We start from the raw sequence: 20,574 nt of genomic DNA, 5'->3' as shown, positions 1-20,574 counted from the left end.
AACTCAATCATCCGTCCAGTGTATCGTCGTTGCTATGTGGTTTTCATGTTCTACAATACAAGTTTCAAAATGCTAGTCACTGCAAAATGGGTCTATTTTGTATTATTTATTAATATATTTGGCACCTCTGGCTCCACTGCTATTCTCAGAATAGGTCGTGGTCCATGAGTAGCACAAATTCAAACGTAAATTTGTTATCCAACATGGACAAAACGAGACGAAACAAAATAACACAACCGTCGCTCGTGTGTGTGTGTTTGTAGTTTTTAAAGCGGTCCCCAGACGGTCAATAATAATTGCAACATTTCCCGTATGTTCAATAATGTTTATCGATTAGGAGTGAGATTGAGTGATTGCGCAATAACACTGAGAACGTAAGAACTTCGGAAATTTATTGCACTGCCTTGAAATATCACGTCTGTGGCTAGTACTGACATTATCCTTGTTACGGTCTCTCGCATGTAACACAGACCAAGGAGGTTATGTTATGTTTGTTTCTGTTGTGCAGGAAATGAGTACACAATAAGGCGAACGACCGTTATTATTAGGGAGCATCGAAATGTGTAAATCATTACCGGTATAGTGGGATGTTGAAGCATATGAGTACAAATAACAGAAGTCGTGAGAATGATGGATCACTTGATTTAGTGCTCAGAAAATAGAGGGAACGGCCACGAAGAAATATGTTTCTAAAAATTTTAATTAATGCAAATTTATGAATAAAAGTGTATGTAGATATTTATGTCTGTGTATACATTACTCACCCGAATATAATCCTTCAGTGCACGTATTATGCAACTAGCTGAAAAACACGGCATTTCCGGAATATCCATTTTGTCAATTTTCTGTTAACAACTAAAACAAAAAATGAAATGTGTATGTAGAGTAATATCGAAAACATTTCATTTCATATAGTCGTGAAAACACCTTTGAATCTGTGAAACAGTTTCTCTTCGCTGGGCGCAGTTATTTCGCACATCTACGTGCACAACGCGATTCTGTAAACGTCTCTATGGCACCACCTCTTCATAGCCCTATAGACGGCTATTGTTTCCACCTACAGCCGTTGGCGCTTTATGGTTGAAATCTGTCGAAAGCGCTGCCAGATGACTAAGATGACTAGGGAGTTCCGTAAGTTGACTCCACTGTAGGAGTGTCTTAGTAGTAAAGAATAAATCTATTAAAACTTCATGCATGGTGCTTCATTTTTTTCATGCCTCTCAGTGTTGAAGACGTCATACCTCATGCCATGTGTGTCATACAATGATATAATTTTGTAGGTACATTCAGTGGCACGTGGTGATACTGTCTGCAAAATGTGTTTCGAATAGAGTTAGCAGCAGAGAAATAGTAAATGCGACAGGTTATAACATATTTCAGTGTTAACGGCATATCTCCTGAATTATGTGTAGTGCCTTGACATAACTTCGTAGATGCATTTACCGGCTTATGTGGACACTGTCCGCGAAGTTTATTTAGAATACAGTTAGTAGCACAGAAGTAATAAATTTAAACGTCATACATGATGCAGCAGTTTTTCGCAGATTATCATTGTTTATCACTTAACTATGACAGATAAGTTGTTCTTACCCTCACAGCGATTGTTGCCTGACAATAAGGGATATGCGTTCCACGTTTGATTGAAATCAGTCCACTGGTTTAGGAGGGGACGTGTAACATACACACATACATCCATTCATTTTTATAATGCGCTTGCATGAGATGTTTCCATACCTATATCTCAAATACTATAAGGTGAAATTGTGCTTGTAAATTTCAAATCTTCGAGAGACTTGCCAGTAACAACATGTTGTAGCGTAATAGGTAAATACAGACTTGGTGAAACTGCGTCTGTCATTCTGCTGTTGAGTTTTTTGATGGTGGGGATGTAGGCGTCTGCAGAAATTTATCCGCGGGGTCGGTAACGTAACGTAACGTATCCTATGCGAGAGTATGGGGAAAACCATTTCCAGTAGTCTACAAAATGTTGGACCATCAACACACAAAAAATTATGATACTCTTTTTTTTCGTTCAGTCTTAGTTCTCTAACCAGTTTTAGTGAACCATCTTTTACGCCCCTTAAACCAATCTGTCGTCCACTTTAAGTAATGTGTAAGCTTAGGGACTGATGACCTTAGCAGTTAAGTCCCATAGGATTTCACACACATTTGGACATTTTTTTGAGACAGTGCTACACATCGTGGAAGGGGAACACTATGCTCCGGCTTTTTAGAACAGAACCGCAGTCTCACTACTTGTTCACAGCTGCACCAACGTAATATAAATTCTGTGCAGAATAAATCTGTCAAAGTCTATTCAGCATTAGATAATTTCAGATTGCGTTATACATGTTTTGAGCCAGGGTAAATACTTTAGTCAGACAAACCTTAGTCTTTGCCGACCAATCGCCACCCAGTGGAGTGTTAACTCTTTGTTCCGTCTATTTGTGTTGCCAATAGATCATGATTTATTTGTCACCACTTGTATTTTTTGCCCTAAATCTGTGCCATAATTTTTATAAAAGATCAGTCCCTTGCTGATATATTAATCATCCATCGACAACTGACTACAAAATGACAGCGCCACTATTTCATTAAAATATTTCAGCATTTAGGTTCATTTAGATTCTGCTAAATGTGATAACCTATAATGCAGGCTAGCAACAACAATCACAGTCAACGGGGAAAACCGATTTAGCAGACTCATGGACCAGGTAGCCAAGTGGAAGACTTACTAGTTAAAGTGATTGCTGTCAGGGTGTAAACTCATAGTCGCCTGTAGCCTTTCAAATCATACCCCAAAATCCAGTGTAGTCTTGCAAACATTTAAACAGAACTCACAGATAACACGAAATACACTTGTTTTTACCAGAAATTGCTATGTACTGCATTTATAAAAAGTGCTGTGCGTCAGATTTGAAAGCCCAGTGCACTACATACGTGTTACTCGTCGAAAACTGACAAATGATTTATACAGCTACACTTAAAACACACTGTATTTGATATCGCTTGCTTTCAGTTCGCTTTCGGGAGAGAATCGTCCATTTTTTCTGTTTTTCATTCTGTTTTATCCAGACGACGGTTCTTATTTTGCCGAGAGTCAAAACGTCGGTTTAAGTGAGTTGAAAATTATCAACTTTTACGACCCCATTGGTTCCCGTCTGATCACCGATCCTGGTAAGCTGCCGTCCCTTTCCAACACATCCTGCGATACCAACTCTTATACACGCTCCATATCCCCTTCAATGCAGTTCCAACCAAATACGCCCCGTCACCCCACTGCGCGCCGGACTCCGCCTCTCTCCTCCCTACCTGTCTCTTCCCATCGCTTCTCTCTCTTCCCTGTCCAGCCCATCACGTTCCTTCATCTCCATAGTTACTACCCACGGACCCCCATATCCTTTAGCCACACCACTCATCCCTACAGAACACATTTTTCCATTTTCAGACCATTCCTCGCCAGTGCGAAACCTAAAGCTTTTTAGAGAAACTGCAGTGTTATTTCTTTATTAACGCCACCGTCGTTTTCAACGTGCTCTTTACCCTTTAATGTTGCCGCACCGAGAGCAGCCAAATAACCCCCACTCCACACTCCTCCGAATTTGGCCAGCAATGGCGCCACCGCCAAGCACTAAGTCGCAGATGTGCCACAAATCATCACACGTTTTTCGAGAAATACAAGAATATTGGTTTCGTTAGCTGTTCCTAATCGTTCAGTAGAGGTGTGCAAGGAAGATAACCTTCGCTTTGCAATGGTTTCTATATTTTTTGTGTATTTTTGGTATATGTCATTAGTTCTCATGTTTCAACCACCTGTAGTTGGTTGCACCCGTTATTTTCCTAGTAAACCTTCCTTGAAGTATCTCTGTTTTTTTTTTTACCTAACTATGAACAAATAATCCGCAAACCGGACAATCCGCGTTCAAATAATCGCGATCTTCCTGTACTAAAAAGAACATTAGGAAACACATCCGTGGAAGAACCTTGCCACAAGAAGGGGCGGCTCTAGGAGACATCTGGTAGGGGCCCGGCAATAGTTTACCTACAACTGGAGTGAGCAGAAGAGTGGAAAATAGCAGGGGAACATCAAGTCAAATTATGGAATATGTGGGGTGTGGTCATTAGTTACAGATGAGAACATTAACAAAAGATAGAAGATATTAGGACAGCATCAAATCAGTGTAAAGACTGACGGTTTGAAAAAAAAATGAATAAAAAATAAAAAGAAATGCCTTACTTCTAACAGTGCTGAGGTTCATAACGGGTAAAAAATTGAAACTCTGCATGCTTAGCGAGTAACCGTGTTTTGCTTGTAGTAGACAGAGCAGGTATTGCTGGCCTCCACATCAGGTTGCACGTGAGAGGCCTCTGAATCTGGCAGAAGCGGCCTGTTGCGCAGTGTGGGAGCCGCGGGTAGCGGTGCACACGTCGTTGCATAATGCTGGCTGCGTCTGTAGCGGAAAGCGTGCCCGTGGCCCGGTTGTCAGCCGCGTCATCAACATCTACGGTGCGTAGAGCGAAGAGCACTATTTGTTCAGCAGCCCGTTACCAGATAGACACAATTCTTTCAGTGACAGTCCAATTACTCGTTACAGAAGCAATCGGTGTGACTCTACTGTGGTGATCATGCAGTGCTTTCGCATTATACGTGGGCAATCCCAAAAGTAAGGTCTCCTATTTTTTTTATAAGTACATAGACCTGTTTATTTCTACAGTGGTCTATATCACTTTACAGCTTGAACACATAGCTATTTTTCGACATAATCACCATTCCTGTCTACATCTACATCTACATCTACATCCATACTCCGCAAGCCACCTGACGGTGTGTGGCGGAGGGTACCCTGAGTACCTCTATCGGTTCTCTCTTCTGTTCCAGTCTCGTATTGTTCGTGGAAAGAAGAATTGTCGGTATGCTTCTGTGTAGGCTCTAATCTCTCTGATTTTATCCTCATGGTCTCTTCGCGAGATATACGTAGGAGGGAGCAATATACTGCTTGACTCTTCGGTGAAGGTATGTTCTCGAAACTTTAACAAAAGCCCGTACCGAGCTACTGAGCGTCTCTTCTGTAGAGTCTTCCACTGGAGTTTATCTATCATCTCCGTAACGCTTTCGCGATTACTAAATGACCCTGTAACGAAGCGCGCTGCTCTCCGTTGGATCTTCTCTATCTCTTCTATCAACCTTATCTGATACGGATCCCACACTGCTGAGCAGTATTCAAGCAGTGGGCGAACAAGCGTACTGTAACCTACTTCCTTTGTTTTCGGATTGCATTTCCTTAGGATTCTTCCAATGAATCTCAGTCTGGCATCTGCTTTACCGACGATGAACTTTACATGATCATTCCATTTTAAATCACTCCTAATGCGTACTCCCAGATAATTCTGCCTTTGCATTTTTGTAGACGCTGTGGCAGTTATTGTATGCCCATGACATACCAGCTCGCCGCCATGCTGTTCAGAAAGTTATGAACCTCTTCTTTCACCTAGTCGTCGAAGCTGAATCGATTTCCGGCCAAATGTTCTTTTAACCTACGGAACTGGGCGCCATGTCAGGACTATAGGGTGGGTGGGTGATTATGTTCCACTGAAACTGTTGCAGGAGAGAAACGGTTTGTCGAGCTATGTGTGGGCGAGCGTTGTCATGGAGAATGTGTACGCCCTTGCTCAACATTCCTCTTCTCCGGTTCTGAATTGCCCGTTTGAGTTTTTTCAGAGTCTCACAGTACCTGTCAACGTTAATTGTGGTCCCAGTGGGCATAAAGTCGACCAACAATACCCCTTTCCGATCCCTAAAAACGGTTGTAATGACTTTACCGGCAGACTGTGTTTGTTTGAATTTCCGGGGCTTTGGCGAAGAAGGATGCCGCGACTGGCGTGATTGTTGCTTGGTCTCAGGTGTAAAGTGGTATGCCCAAGTTTCGTCACCCGTGACAATTGAGTCCAGAAAGTTGTCCTGTTCGGCTGCAACGCGGTGAAGAAATGCGCTGGAACCATCAACTCGTTGCCGCATGTGGTCCTCAGCCAGCATACGTGGCACCCATCTTGCGCACACCTTCCGGTAGTTCAATGTTTCCGTTAAAATTCTGTGAGCAGTGCTTCGGGAAACCTCAGGAACCAACGTGCAGAGATCAACCAGGGTGATCCGCCGATCTTCGCACATGCTTTGCTCAACCTTCGACACTGTCTCCTCAGAAATTGACGGTCTCCCCCTCCTTTGTTCGTCGTGAATTTCGGTCCGACCAGCTGCAAACTCTCTACACCACTTACGAACATTTTTGACATCCATGCACGACTCACCATACACTTCCATCAGTTGGCGATATATTTCAGTCGGCGCAGTGACCTTTGCGTTCAAAAACCGAATAACTGCGCGCAATTCGCACTTGGCGGTAACATCCAACGGGAGCTCCATTCTCAACGGCTGCCAAGCCAAGACTGAGCGCCTCAGCGCGGCGTGCGCATGTTTACACACAGCGCGTGAAGCACTCTTCGTAACAGTGTGACCAACAGCCACACAAACAGAGTTCTGTACTTACAAAAAAATATGAGACCTTCCTTTTGGGATTACCCTCGTACTACAGCCACTAAAATCTTAATAGTTATTACATTAAATCTGTTACGTTTGTGTGCTTTAAGAGGTCAAAGACAATAAATTTTCTCTGAAGCTTTGTAGTTTTTATCACTTTGCCCCTGTCGTTACGTAAAGATGAGGAAAGGTGAAGCAGCAGAGAAAAGAAGCAACTGAATAGTGTTCTGAGTCTATACAGGGTGTTACAAAAAGGTACGGCCAAACTTTCAGGAAACATCCCTCACACACAAATAAAGAAAAGATGTTATGTGGACATGTGTCCGGAAACGCTTAATTTCCATGTTAGAGCTCATTTTAGTTTCGTCAGTATGTATTGTACTTCCTCGATTCACCGCCAGTTGGCCCAATGTAATGTCGACATCGGTGCCTTTAAAAGTACGACACAACATGTGGTTCATGCACGATGTAGCTCCTACACATTTCTGTCGAAGTGTTCGTACGCTTCTCAACAACAGATTCGGTGACCGATGGATTGGTAGAGGCGGACCAATTCCATGGCCTCCACGCTCTCCTGACCTCAATCCTCTTGACTTTCATTTATGGGGGTATTTGAAAGCTCTTGTCTACGCAACCTCGGTACCAAATGTAGGCCGGCCGCGGTGGCCGTGCGGTTCTAGGCGCTGCAGTCCGGAACCGCGGGATTGCTACGGTCGCAGGTTCGAATCCTGCCTCGGGCGTGGATGTGTGTGATGTCCTTAGGTTAGTTAGGTTTAAGTAGTTCTAAGTTCTAGAGGACTGATGACCTAAGATGTTAAGTCCCATAGTGCTCAGAGCCATTTGAACCATTTGAACCAAATGTAGAGACTCTTCGTGCTCGTATTGTGGACGGCTGTGATACAATACGCCATTCTCCAGGGCTGCATCACCGCATCAGGGATTCCATGCGACGGTGGGTGGATGCATGTATCCTCGCTAACGGAGGACATTTTGAACATTTCCTGTAACAAAGTGTTTGAAGTCAGTCTGGAACGTTCTGTTGCTGTGTGTTTCCATTCCATGATTAATGTGATTTGAAGAGAAGTAATAAAATGAGCTCTAACATGGAAAGTAAGCGTTTCCGGACACATGTCCACATAACATATTTTCTTTCTTTGTGTGTGAGGAATGTTTCCTGAAAGTTTGGCCGTACCTTTTTGTAACACCCTGTATATCTGCTCCTGGATACGCCTTACAATTCACTGTCTTGATTTCGGAATCTCAGTTTCACCATGATGCAATACGGCTGGAATTTTACCAGGTCCCCAGACCGTTTCCAGATGTATCTCTTCCACTTATTATTTTTGAACACTGAATTCGCTATTGCTAACTAAAATTTATTACAGAACCTAACCAGTCTTCCTCCTCTCTCATTCTTACTACCCAGCCCATACTATCCAGTAAAAACTGAATTTCTTCTATTCCCTCGCCTACTACAGCCTTCCAGGCCCCCATGATTATTAAGTTTTCAACTCTCTTTACGTATAGGATTATGCGTTCAATGTCCTCGCATAGTTCCACTATCTCATCTTCTGCTTTGCAAGTCAGCATCTCCTGAACTATTGTTGTTGATGTTTGCTGTCAACTCTGATGACGATAATTTCCTCCCTGAATTGTTCAAACTTACTCACTCTCTGCCCTCCCTTCCGATTTATGCCGAAACCTACTTCCGCTAAAACGTTTTCAGTTGCTATTGATATTACCCTATATTCGTCTGACCATAAATCAATACCGTCTCTCCATTCTCCGCTTTTGTTATTCAGGCTTTTCCTCATGACCACCTATCCTTTGGCAGTCCCCTCCTGGAGATCCGACAGGGCAATTAATTCAAAATCTTCTTGCTAACACACCGATCATCATGGCATTTTTTCAGTTGTAGTCCGCATACACTGTGGACACACATTATTTGACTTTAATGCAGTGAATTACTTTTGAATACATTGTGGGAGTGAACAGTGATCAATGTGTTACAAATATTTACTATCAAAAACAGTCTTGATCACAATTTATTTATTACGGTGACCGGTTTCGACCACTACGGTGGTCATCTTCAGACCAATGAGGAAGAACCTCCTTCTGGTGGTAAATCACTACTCAAATCACTACTCAATCACTGGTAGTGATTTACCACCACAAGGAGGTTCTTATTCATTGGTCTGAAGGTGACCACAGTAGTGGTCGAAACCGGTCACCGTAATAAATAAATTGTGATCAAGACTGTTTTTGATAGTAAATAATTAATGCAGTGGTTTACATTGCCATACGCTTCCTTGTGCCGTTAATCATTACTTATTCTTCCAGCTTTAAGCAGTGGCTGAGATCGAAAACGGGACTCAGCACATTTTGATTACTAGTCGTAGACGGTTCCGCTGGAGCACATTGTTAATATGGAATACTACCATATGGTCTGAAAGTAAAATGTGGGCAGTGAGATAGATGGAGAAGAAACTGGAAGTATTTGAAATGACGTGTTAGCGGAAAACCTTAAAAATTAATTGGACGGGTCAGTTAGGAAAATAAGAGACACTAAAGTGTACGCAGAGAAATAAGTATTAGACAACCGTGTGAAGAAGGGGAGACAGATTTGTGCGACATCTGCTACGGTATCCGGGGATAGCTTGACGCAGAAGGAGGAGATGGTTGTAGAATAAAATGAAGATCTTGGGTTGTAGCGACGTAGCGATGAAAAGACAGGCGCAAGATTCGAAGAGGAGAAGAATTGCGTCAAAACCTGTCGATTTTAGTCGAGATTCGTTTTTATGTTTTTGATTTACAGTGATAATAAAGGAAAAGAACAAATGCCATCAGTCGCAGTTTTCCTCTTTCTAAAACACTGTAAAGCGTTTCGGAGCCGCCGCTCGATCTTCAGGTGATGTACAAACCCTTTCTAGAGCTAGCCTGCTTCAGTTCTCATCGCAATAATTTTTCTATTGCTATACAGAAAACCGTAGTTGTGAAGACCTTTCGTGGCCCGGAGAGGTCTCACGCTTCCTGAAGCAGTGATCCCTTATTCAAACTCCGTCCGGCGATCCAGATTTACATATCTAGTGGCTTCCGCCTAGTCAGTTTATGGAAATTCCGCAGTGGTTTCTTCAAACGAAAAGCCACGGCAATTTCGTCCTATACTTGTCCAGTTTGAACTTTCGCTCCCTCACTAATAACCTATACCTTATGTACTGAAACTTGTACGACTGTGACCACTGAATCGATTGGTTCAGATGAAAATGGCTTTGTTCGTCATCGTCTAAATGCTATGTAATAAAAATTGATTCTGATGCAGCATAAGAGACAGGGGTCGCCACTACATAAAATTGCTTGAAATTATCCGTTTCTTTCAGAAAAGATGTTTTCACTTTTATTTACTTTATAAGCATTATTTGCACGGTTTTGCCTGGATTGTGTTTTAAAAATTGTCCCCCACTTTACTGCGATGTATTCGTAAGTCAGAACCATCTATTTCCGCTATGGCGTAATAGGTTATGTGGAGGATATCTTCCATCATGAAATACTGCAAAGCCTGATATGACAGCACTGCTCCTCTCAATTTTCACACTATTTGTGAAAAGCCTTTTGAAGTACCTCATTTATTTCATTCGAAGCACGAGGTCAAAAGGTCTCATTTCTGCTAACTAATTAACACTTAGTAATTAACACTTTCCCTAGACAAAATTAAATTTCAGTTTCGTGATCCTCTGACCAACCGGAATCGTTTAGTATTCATCACTATGGCATTCGTTTGGCTTTTTATTGACAGTTTTCTTGTGATTTTTGTTTGTATATGTTTCTGACCTTTCAACCCGGTTCAATCAATGTGCGAGGACCTTTCAATGAGTAAAGCACACTTTTTTTTCTCGCTCACTTTCAGAATGCAGAATTTGTTTTAGGACATCGTGGAATATTCCTGCTTCAACCCCTATAGTTTCATAAAGTTCCGATAGGTGATGGCGGTCTATGTAGTCGTCAAAGTGACGTCTCTAACGGAGGTGCGTTCCAAGCAGAGAACTGTCATCGAGTTACTTTCGTCGAAAACAAGAGCAACGCGATGGATCACAATCAAACACCTCACTGTGTAACTGGACGTCTGTGTTGGTATTGCTGACACACTCTTTCATCTACCCGCTGGGTTCGCCCGCCGGTGTGGCCGAGCGGTTCTAGGCTCTTCAGTCTGGAACCGCTCGACCGCCACAGTCGCAGGTTCGAATCCTACCTAGGGCATGGATCTGTGTGACGTCCTTAGGTTAGTTAGGTTTAAATGGTTCTAGTGGACTGATGACCTGAGATGTTAAGTCGCATAGTGCTCAGAGCCATTTGAACCAACCCGCTGGGTTCCTCGCCGCCTAAGAGAAGACGGTAAACAGCAACTATGGACCATCTATGCGGAATTGCTTGTGCGTTATGAGGATTATCGTGGCAGTTTTTCATCGAACGTCGTCACAGGCGATGAACCATTGGTTCATCACTTAGAACGCGAAACAAAACGGCAATCCATAGAGTGGCACCACACCATCATCCCTCCGAAGAAAAAAGTTCAAAACTACATCATCAGCCGGTAAAGTCATGGTAACGGTCTCCTGAGACTGTGAAGGGGTTATTACGTTTGACGTCCCTCCTCACGGTGCAACGATCAACTCTGGAGTGTACTCTGCTGCTTTTGGAAATTGAAGAAACTACTTCAGCGCGTTCGTCACCACAAAAATGCAAAAAGTGATTTCTTCTTTTCCATGACAACGTAGGACCTCACACGAGTCTGCGCACCCGAGAGAAGCTCAAGAAACTTCATTCGACTGTTCTTCCTCATGCACCTCACAGCCCAGATCTCGCACCTTCCGACTTCCATCTGTTTGGCCCAATGAAGGGGGCACTTCGCGGGAAGCAGTACACGGATGGTGGGGACGTTATTGATGCAATAAGACGTTGGCTCCGACGTCGACCAGTAGAGTGGTACCATGAGGGCATGCAGCCCCTCCCAGTAAGGTGGCCTAAGGCCTTCGCACTGAACGGAGATTACGTTGAAAGAAGGGGTTTTGTAGGCAGAAGAGTGCGGTATACCATGGTGTATCGGAATCCTGAATAAAACCAGTCTGCTTAGAGGAAAAGAAGTGTTGCATTAGTTACTGAACAGCCCTCGTTGTATTACGAATATTGTTTAATATGAGGGTAATCCCAAAAGTAAGATCTCCTATTTTTTTACAAGTACATAGATCTGTTTATTTTTACAATTGTTTAAATCAGTTATCAGCTTGAACATTTAGCTACTTTTCGACATAATCACCATTTCTGTCGATGTATTTTTCTAGACGCTGTGGCAGTTTTTGTATGCCCATGTCATACCAGCTCGCCGCCATGCTGTTCAGAAAGTTATGAACCTCTTCTTCTATCTCGTCGTCGGAGCTGAATCGCTGGGACCACAATTAACGCTGACAGGTACTGTGAGACTGAAAGGTGGCTACACTGAGCCACAGCGCCAGAGATCGCGCTAGAGAGCATTGTTCCGCCGCCTCCACTGGCAGTGATTATTGAGAACTCGTAGTGGGCACTGCTTTGGGAGAACTCGTAGTAGTCAGTGCTGAGATGTCGTAGTGAGGAGTGTTTGTTGAGATGAGCTAGTAGGCAGTGCTTGCTGAGATGTGATACTGAAAAGTTCTTGTTGAGATGTGATTGTAGCGAGTCGGTGTGGAGAGATTGTAATGTCTAGAGTGCTTTTCATCAATATAAATTAAGGTAACAAACTACTTTTCTTTTCTTTCTCATTATTTCAATGTCCTGAATAATGCGTCATTACAGGTTCAGTCAACAAAGCATCTGGCTTGTGTTCTTGTATTAGAGTGTAATTCTGGTTTTCTTGAGTAATTATGGTATTTCTATTTTCTTTAATTAATTCAGTATAAATGATATTTAAAATTTCTTGTGTTGTTGAAGAAGAACCGTGCCAGATGCGTACGTTGAGTCATACTTCCACACACAGAACAGTTACACTTGTGCTTTGGTTTCGTAGGTTTTATAGTTGCTGGGGACTTAATTAATTATTTGTGTTAATGAAAATTTCCATTTCATTCTTTGTTGTTGTTCTTTGCAGTCAGATAGCGTAATAATACTAGTCAGGGCCAACCGTTACGAGACTTCGTAACCGAACAGACAGCTACTGAATCAAAAAATTAAAATTATTTGCATTCTATTTTAACTAAGCCCCCATGCACGTGGCGACCGCTGCTTCGGATCGTCCCTTGGAATCTTCTGATTGTAAAAATAGTAGACAGTAGTATTGTTGTAGTAATTTGTAGTTTAGCAATTGTAGTCTATTTTGCATGTGTAGATTTGGTAATTGTCATTCTTCTAATGGTATTTTTTTTTTTTTTGCAAAATTTCATTTCTGTTGTCTTGTCTACGGGTTTGACAATTAGTGCAATTATTTCAATTGTTCGATTAATCGTGTTTGAGGGAAACATTTCGTGTGAATGGTATTGTTGGAGTGACGAGTTTTGTATGTTTTGTAAATGATTACGCGGTCGATGAAAAAGGCAAAAATGATGGCCAGTGAGAATGCCGAAATTGTTGACATGGCGAACTCGCCAACACAGGACAACAGTATGATGAATAATGGAGTGGAAAACAATTTAATAAGTCGGGAAAATAGTCCGGAACCATTTCAAAATTTTTCTCAATCAGGAAATTCACAGAATACGAGATTAACGATAGAAGAGTCTGAAATAGTATCGAACACAGATAGCTTTACAGCTATGACGAAGGAAACTGGTTTTGCGGGAAATGTTAGGGGGCGAAAGGAGTTTCGAATCAGTTACTATGGAGCAGTTGATGAGTGCTATATTAAAAATGGAAACACGGTTTGAATCTGAATTAAAAACACAGAGGGGAACAATGGAATCACTGGGATCACAAATAGGAACAATTAAAACAGAGATGGGAACTTTACGATCTGAATTAAAAACTGATATGGGAACAATGGAAACACGGTTTGGATCTGAATTAAAGACAGAGATGGAAACAATGGAAACACGGTTAGACTCACGAATAGGGACATGTTTCAAAAATATGAAAGATGAATTAAAGAAAGAAATCAGAGAAGAAGTACAACCGATTTTGAATTCTCACAATAATAGATTAATTGCAGTAGAGATTAGACAAAGGGAACAGGATCGAGAACAGGAAGAAAGAGATCGCGTGATAGTACAAAAATTTTCAGAGTTAAATTTACAACATGCACACGATAAGGAAGAAATATTTGAGAGAATCGAGGAATCCGTACCAAATGACAGAATAAATAATCTAACACAACAATGTGAACAGTTAACTACTAAATGTGATAATACCGAAACCCGAGTCGCGACATTTACGGAAGACGTAAATAATCAGAAAGAACAATTAGGTGACTCATCGGAAAGAGTTGAGGAAATTTCAGATAAATTGACAAGTCTTAGTTTAAATGGGGATAGAGATTCAGATGATACAGCTCCATTACCATTTGCAGAAACCGAAGAGTACCAGAGCATAAATAAACATGTTGACAATCAGGGAAAATTTAATGAACACGCTAAAAGGGAAGTTGAGGCATTACGGAAGCAAGTCAAACAAATCGAAGGCGAAATTGTAGGAAAAGACAGTAGATGAAATTTAGAATCACAGATAGCAGAGGGGTTTGAAGAAAGTAATTTGTTTCATTTACGGGATGCAACAAGAGAGCGCCAGGCGCGCGAACTTGACAATAATCGACATTGGGACTGGGACAGACGCGGTAGGTCTTTGTCGCCACGAGGCGAAAACTTTGACTATAAACACTTTTTGACTGTTCGGAAATTTAAGATCTTCCGCAATTCTAAGAATGACATACATCCATGTTCATGGTTAGATCAATTTACGTACGCACTTCCGCCAAATTTGCCTCTAAGTCACAAACTGAAATTTATGTGCAGCTATTAATGTCCTCAGGGGATTCACTACACCCTGTGCCGTAGCGTTCACAGGGCCCCGAGCTGTAGTGGTGCTATTTCCCTTTTAGTTTTATGCACCGCTGCCTCCTCTTTCACTATTCTTTGCATCGATAAAAACAACTCTTCTACTATCCATCTATCTAGACAGTAGGTAAAGAATAACACGATTTGACTGATTTACCCAAAAGTGACTTCGGAAATTACCGTTTGGACTTACTGTGTCTTCTGCAGCATTCATTCGTAGTTTAAATGAAATTTTACCTGTTTATCTTCGTGACAATATTACTTCATATGTTGACGACATTCTTATTGCTAAACATTCTTGGAGTGAGCACAACAAAATTTTAGATTCATTATTACGTATTTTTGCAAGAGTTGGCATTACAGTGAACTTAGAAAAATCTGAATTTGGTCGTTCACAGGTGAAATTTCTCGGTCACATTATTTCTACAGAAGGTATTCTCCCTGATCCAGAGAAACTAGACGCTATTCGTAATTATGCTGTTCCTACCACAAAACGTGATGTTCGTAGTTTCCTTGGTGTCTGTAATTTTCTTAGACGCTTTGTTAGATTGGACAATTTGGCCACACCTCGTTTATGTGAACTATCTGGAAAGAATTCTAATTGGTGTTGGGATGAGGAAGCTCAGTCAGAATTTGAACAACTTCGTGATGCTTTAGTTGCTGTTCCACTTCTTTCGCATCCGGATTTATCTAAAGATTTTTGTTTGGCGACGGACTCATCATACAAAGGCCTAGGTGCACATTTATTTCAAGAGATAGAAGAAACCGGCGTTGTAGTACAGAAGACTACTGCATTTGGAAGTCGTGTTCTCTCTAAATCCGAAAAGAATTATTCGATTACGGAACTTGAGGCTTTGGCTGTTGTATGGGCTTTCACAAAATTTCGCACATTTTTGTTTGGTAGACATACTAAGGTTTACACTGATCATCGAGCTTTGGAATTTCTTATGTCGACAAAATTAACTCATGGCAGATTGTCACGATGGGCGCTGTATCTACAGGAATTTGATTTTAGTATTGTTTACATACAGGGATCTTCAAATATTGTTGCTGATGCTTTATCACGTGCACCTATGGGTTTGAAACAAAGTGCTGAAGAAGACTGCAAAGAAAACCATTATTGTTTGATGTACATTCAAGGTGTTGCGTTTGAGAATTTTATTTCGTCTTCGCTCCATGACATCGCTAAGGAGCAAAATAAGGATCCAATCTGGAAGGACATTAAGGAGAAGTGGAGGAGAAAGGAAAGCGTAGCGATCAGACAGTATTATTTAGTTCGCAATGATATTCTTTTCAAACGAAAATCGGTCGACAACTGTGTTTGGTTAGTTTGTATTCCTGATGAGTGGGTCAATAAATTGATTTGGTACACACATTTTAGTTATGCGCACTTTGGTCCCAGAAAATGCTTTCATAAATTACGGGAAAATTGCTACTTCAATAATATGGAAAAACGTATTCGTTCTGTTCTTGCCAAATGCAAATTATGTCAACAGGCAACGTTAACATTTTTGTGGAATGACATACTTGTGAGAAACTAACAGCTACGTAAACACACGGAGAGTACAAGGATACCGCGCTGTGTTTTGGCGGCGGCACATACTCAAAGCAACAGTCAGTCTGCGCGCCGCACAAGGCTGTCGTTGACCGCAAACAATTACTTCCTACGTCACGCGCCTACAGCTGATCGAGCGCTCAGTGCGAATGCACTGACAGACGTAAACAAATACACAGTCTAATTTCTCGGATTAAATTCAGTATAAAGATATAGTGACTTGATGAATTATGTTATTAACGTTCAGTATTTTTCAGGATACGATTGTATAAAGTATTTAAGACCTTCAGGTAAATTCTGTGTGTGTATGACATTAAGACGACTTGCTATGGAGAAAAATTTCAGGAAGAATGTAATTAAAAAAAAAAAAAAGTAATAAACTAAAAAAGGTAACTGTTAATTGAGTTTATTTTTCAGGTAACATATTTCCACTTAGGTACGTACTTTAGACGTAATTTGCTGCTTGCGATTACGTGACTCATACTTTGTGCTAAATTTCATGTTCTATGAATTTACTTGTGAAGCGACGTGCTTGCGCACATTAACTGATTTTGACAATGAGTGATTAATGAATAGGGTTGTTACTTGTGTATATTATGCATCGCTTGGCTGCACTGCTTTTTCACTGATGTTATATTTTTTTTATTATGTGCCTGCTGTGCTTATTTATTTAAATTGTAATTGTCAACTGATTAATTGTGCTGACTGTAGTTAGGTATGTAGGTTACACTTTGTGATTTATCTGCTTGCGCCTTCATGTTTACTTATTAAGATTACATATGAACATTTATTTGCTTATGCTGAATGATGCTAATGACTTGTTTATTACGTAAGATATATGTTTGCTGCTGTGCGTATGGATTGCATATTTACACACTTCTGTTTTGTTGTCATAACTACAAGTTGGTATATAGAAATGCTGATATACTGTGTACAAACATAGAGTTTAGGTCACACTATGGTATTAATTATAGATTGTTCGCTTGGCAGAGCCTCGTTGTAGGGATTGTGTTGCATCCACTTGTTGACATTCTGTTCTCTACTGGTATATTTACTCGCTATTGCATGTTTTGCTTACGCTCAGTGCCTGATATTTTTAAGATAAGAAAATGAACTGCTATAATGCTACGAACGACATTAGTACAAGAAATTTCATAGAAGTCACATGAGATGGACGTTTTATGGAAGCTGTATAAATTTATGCTAATAGGAAGGAAGCTAACGACATGACATACCAACACTAGGTTAGACCATTGACAGTTATTACACTGCATTTTTCGTGAGTAATTGAAATAGGAAGTGACACTTGACACAAGAAATACTCCACAAGTTTGCTTCTGTTTGCCATAATTCTTGAAGTGGCGTACACACTGAAATATTATGATCATTAACACTTCGTAATCGTACTTACTTACTGAAAGTTATTCAAACAAAAGGCTGTTAGAGGTCATGTATGCATTTCTTTTATTTAATGATGGACAAGGAACCAAAATGTATCTTATAATTTATAATGAGTAGAAGATTTGGGTCAGATGGATTATACAGAGGTTGTGTGTGGACACTGTGTCTTCGGATTGTATGGGATGCTGAATTGAAGTTGCACTAGGATTTTGTCTGTACTTGTTCGAGGAGACTGACTAGAGGAAAGAGTTGTTATGGAAGTGAAATGATATTGGTGCTAAGGTTTATATGTATCGATGTATTGATGCTGATGATTATTGGAGTTTTGGTGGATAAGAGGTAAAGTAATGATGATGATTATTGGAGTTTTCGTGGACAAAGGTTTATATGTATCGATGTATTGATGCTGATGATTATTGGAGTTTTGGTCGATAAGAGGTGAAGTAAGTGAGGAGCATATTTTTTTTTGTTGGTCTATATGGAACAAGGAGGATAAAGATGGCAGACTAGAACACTCAAGTAGAAGGAAGATTGTCTACACACACACTTTGTTAAATCACTAAGCAGTATATACTTTTTTTTTTGGGAGAGAGGAAGTAATTGCATATCTTGGCTCACTGACAGTTGTTCAGCAACTGTACATTTTGATCTGGGTTGGCAAACATTGGTCTTGACATGATGACTATGACGTTGACTAACTACACTCCTGGAAATGGAAAAAAGAACACATTGACGCCGGTGTGTCAGACCCACCATACTTGCTCCGGACACTGCGAGAGGGCTGTACAAGCAATGATCACAAGCACGGCACAGCGGACACACCAGGACCCGCGGTGTTGGCCGTCGAATGGCGCTAGCTGCGCAGCATTTGTGCACCGCCGCCGTCAGTGTCAGCCAGTTTGCCGTGGCATACGGAGCTCCATCGCAGTCTTTAACACTGGTAGCATGCCGCGACAGCGTGGACGTGAACCGTACGTGCGGTTGGCGGACTTTGAGCGAGGGCGTATAGTGGGCATGCGGGAGGCCGGGTGGACGTACCGCCGAATTGCTCAACACGTGGGGCGTGAGGTCTCCACAGTACATCGATGTTGTCGCCAGTGGTCGGCGGAAGGTGCACGTGCCCGTCGACCTGGGACCGGACCGCAGCGACGCACGGATGCACGCCAAGACCGTAGGATCCTACGCAGTGCCGTAGGGGACCGCACCGCCACTTCCCAGCAAATTAGGGACACTGTTGCTCCTGGGGTATCGGCGAGGACCATTCGCAACCGTCTCCATGAAGCTGGGCTACGGTCCCGCACACCGTTAGGCCGTCTTCCGCTCACGCCCCAACATCGTGCAGCCCGCCTCCAGTGGTGTCGCGACAGGCGTGAATGGAGGGAAGAATGGAGACGTGTCGTCTTCAGCGATGAGAGTCGCTTCTGCCTTGGTGCCAGTGATGGTCGTATGCGTGTTTGGCGCCGTGCAGGTGAGCGCCACAATCAGGACTGCATACGACCGAGGCACACAGGGCCAACACCCGGCATCATGGTGTGGGGAGCGATCTCCTACACTGGCCGTACACCACTGGTGATCGTCGAGGGGACACTGAATAGTGCACGGTACATCCAAACCGTCATCGAACCCATCGTTCTACCATTCCTAGACCGGCAAGGGAACTTGCTGTTCCAACAGGACAATGCACGTCCGCATGTATCCCGTGCCACCCAACGTGCTCTAGAAGGTGTAAGTCAACTACCCTGGCCAGCAAGATCTCCGGATCTGTCCCCCACTGAGCATGTTTGGGACTGGATGAAGCGTCGTCTCACGCGGTCTGCACGTCCAGCACGAACGCTGGTCCAACTGAGGCGCCAGGTGGAAATGGCGTGGCAAGCCGTTCCACAGGACTACATCCATCATCTCTACGATCGTCTCCATGGGAGAATAGCAGCCTGCATTGCTGCGAAAGGTGTATATACACTGTACTAGTGCCGACATTGTGCATGCTCTGTTGCCTGTGTCTATGTGCCTGTGGTTCTGTCAGTGTGATCATGTGATGTATCTGACCCCAGGAATGTGTCAATAAAGTTTCCCCTTCCTGGGACAATGAATTCACGGTGTTCTTATTTCAATTTCCAGGAGTGTGTTATTGACTGTTATACATTGCTGCCACTACCACTTGATACACATGATGAACATAAAATTTTGACAGAATTGCATTTACACGGTTAACACTATTCAATTACACAGTAGCACTAATGTGGATGAAAGATGAGTGAGTGTGTTTTGTGTGTTTTCCTTTTATAATCCCAGAGAAGTGATCCCAACCTATGTCCTAAATATTATTTTACTTGTTTATTTTGGCTTGCACTGACACCCATAAATATTATAGGTTTACTGGTATTTGTGTATTGTAATAGTTAATAGGACAATTATCTGATATCATTTGTGTGTTTGTTATGATTTGTATGTTTAGTGTAAAAGCATTGTATGTGTATTCAAACTATTGTTCATGCCTGAACTGTCTGATTAGTGATGGTGCTGCACTTTTCAACATGGTGGATGCCACCTGGACATGTTTAATTTCTGCTGATGAACTGTGTGATTAGTGATAGGGAATATTATGAACTGTTATTTGCACTTTTTCTACATGATTGGTGCCACTAGGACGTGTTTAATTTCTGCTGATGAACAGTGTGATTAGTGATAGTGAATTTTATGGACTGCAGTCAGCACCTGGTCAACATTACTGGGTGCCACTGATGGACTGCTTCTACCGAAATGGTGTTACTTGTTGATGTCTGCACCTGCTCAACATTGCTGGGTGCCACTGATGGACTGCTTCTACTGAAATGGTGTTACTTGTTGCTGTCTGCACCTGCTCAACATTGCTGGGTGCCACTGATGGACTGCTTCTACTGAAATGGTGTTACTTGTTGGTGTCTGCACCTGCTCAACATTGCTGGTGCCACTAATGGAACTGCTTATACTGAAATGGTGTTACTTGTTGGTGTCTGCACCTATTCAACATTACTGTGTGCCACTGATGGACTGTTTCTACTGAAAAAATGTCACTTGTAGGTATTTGCACCTGTTGA

This window comes from Schistocerca nitens, chromosome 1 (genome assembly GCF_023898315.1).
Source record: "Schistocerca nitens isolate TAMUIC-IGC-003100 chromosome 1, iqSchNite1.1, whole genome shotgun sequence".
In the NCBI taxonomy this organism is placed as follows: Eukaryota; Metazoa; Arthropoda; class Insecta; order Orthoptera; family Acrididae; genus Schistocerca; species Schistocerca nitens.
The sequence above is the reverse complement of the archived record's forward strand: the minus strand, read 5'-3'. Positions refer to the sequence as shown.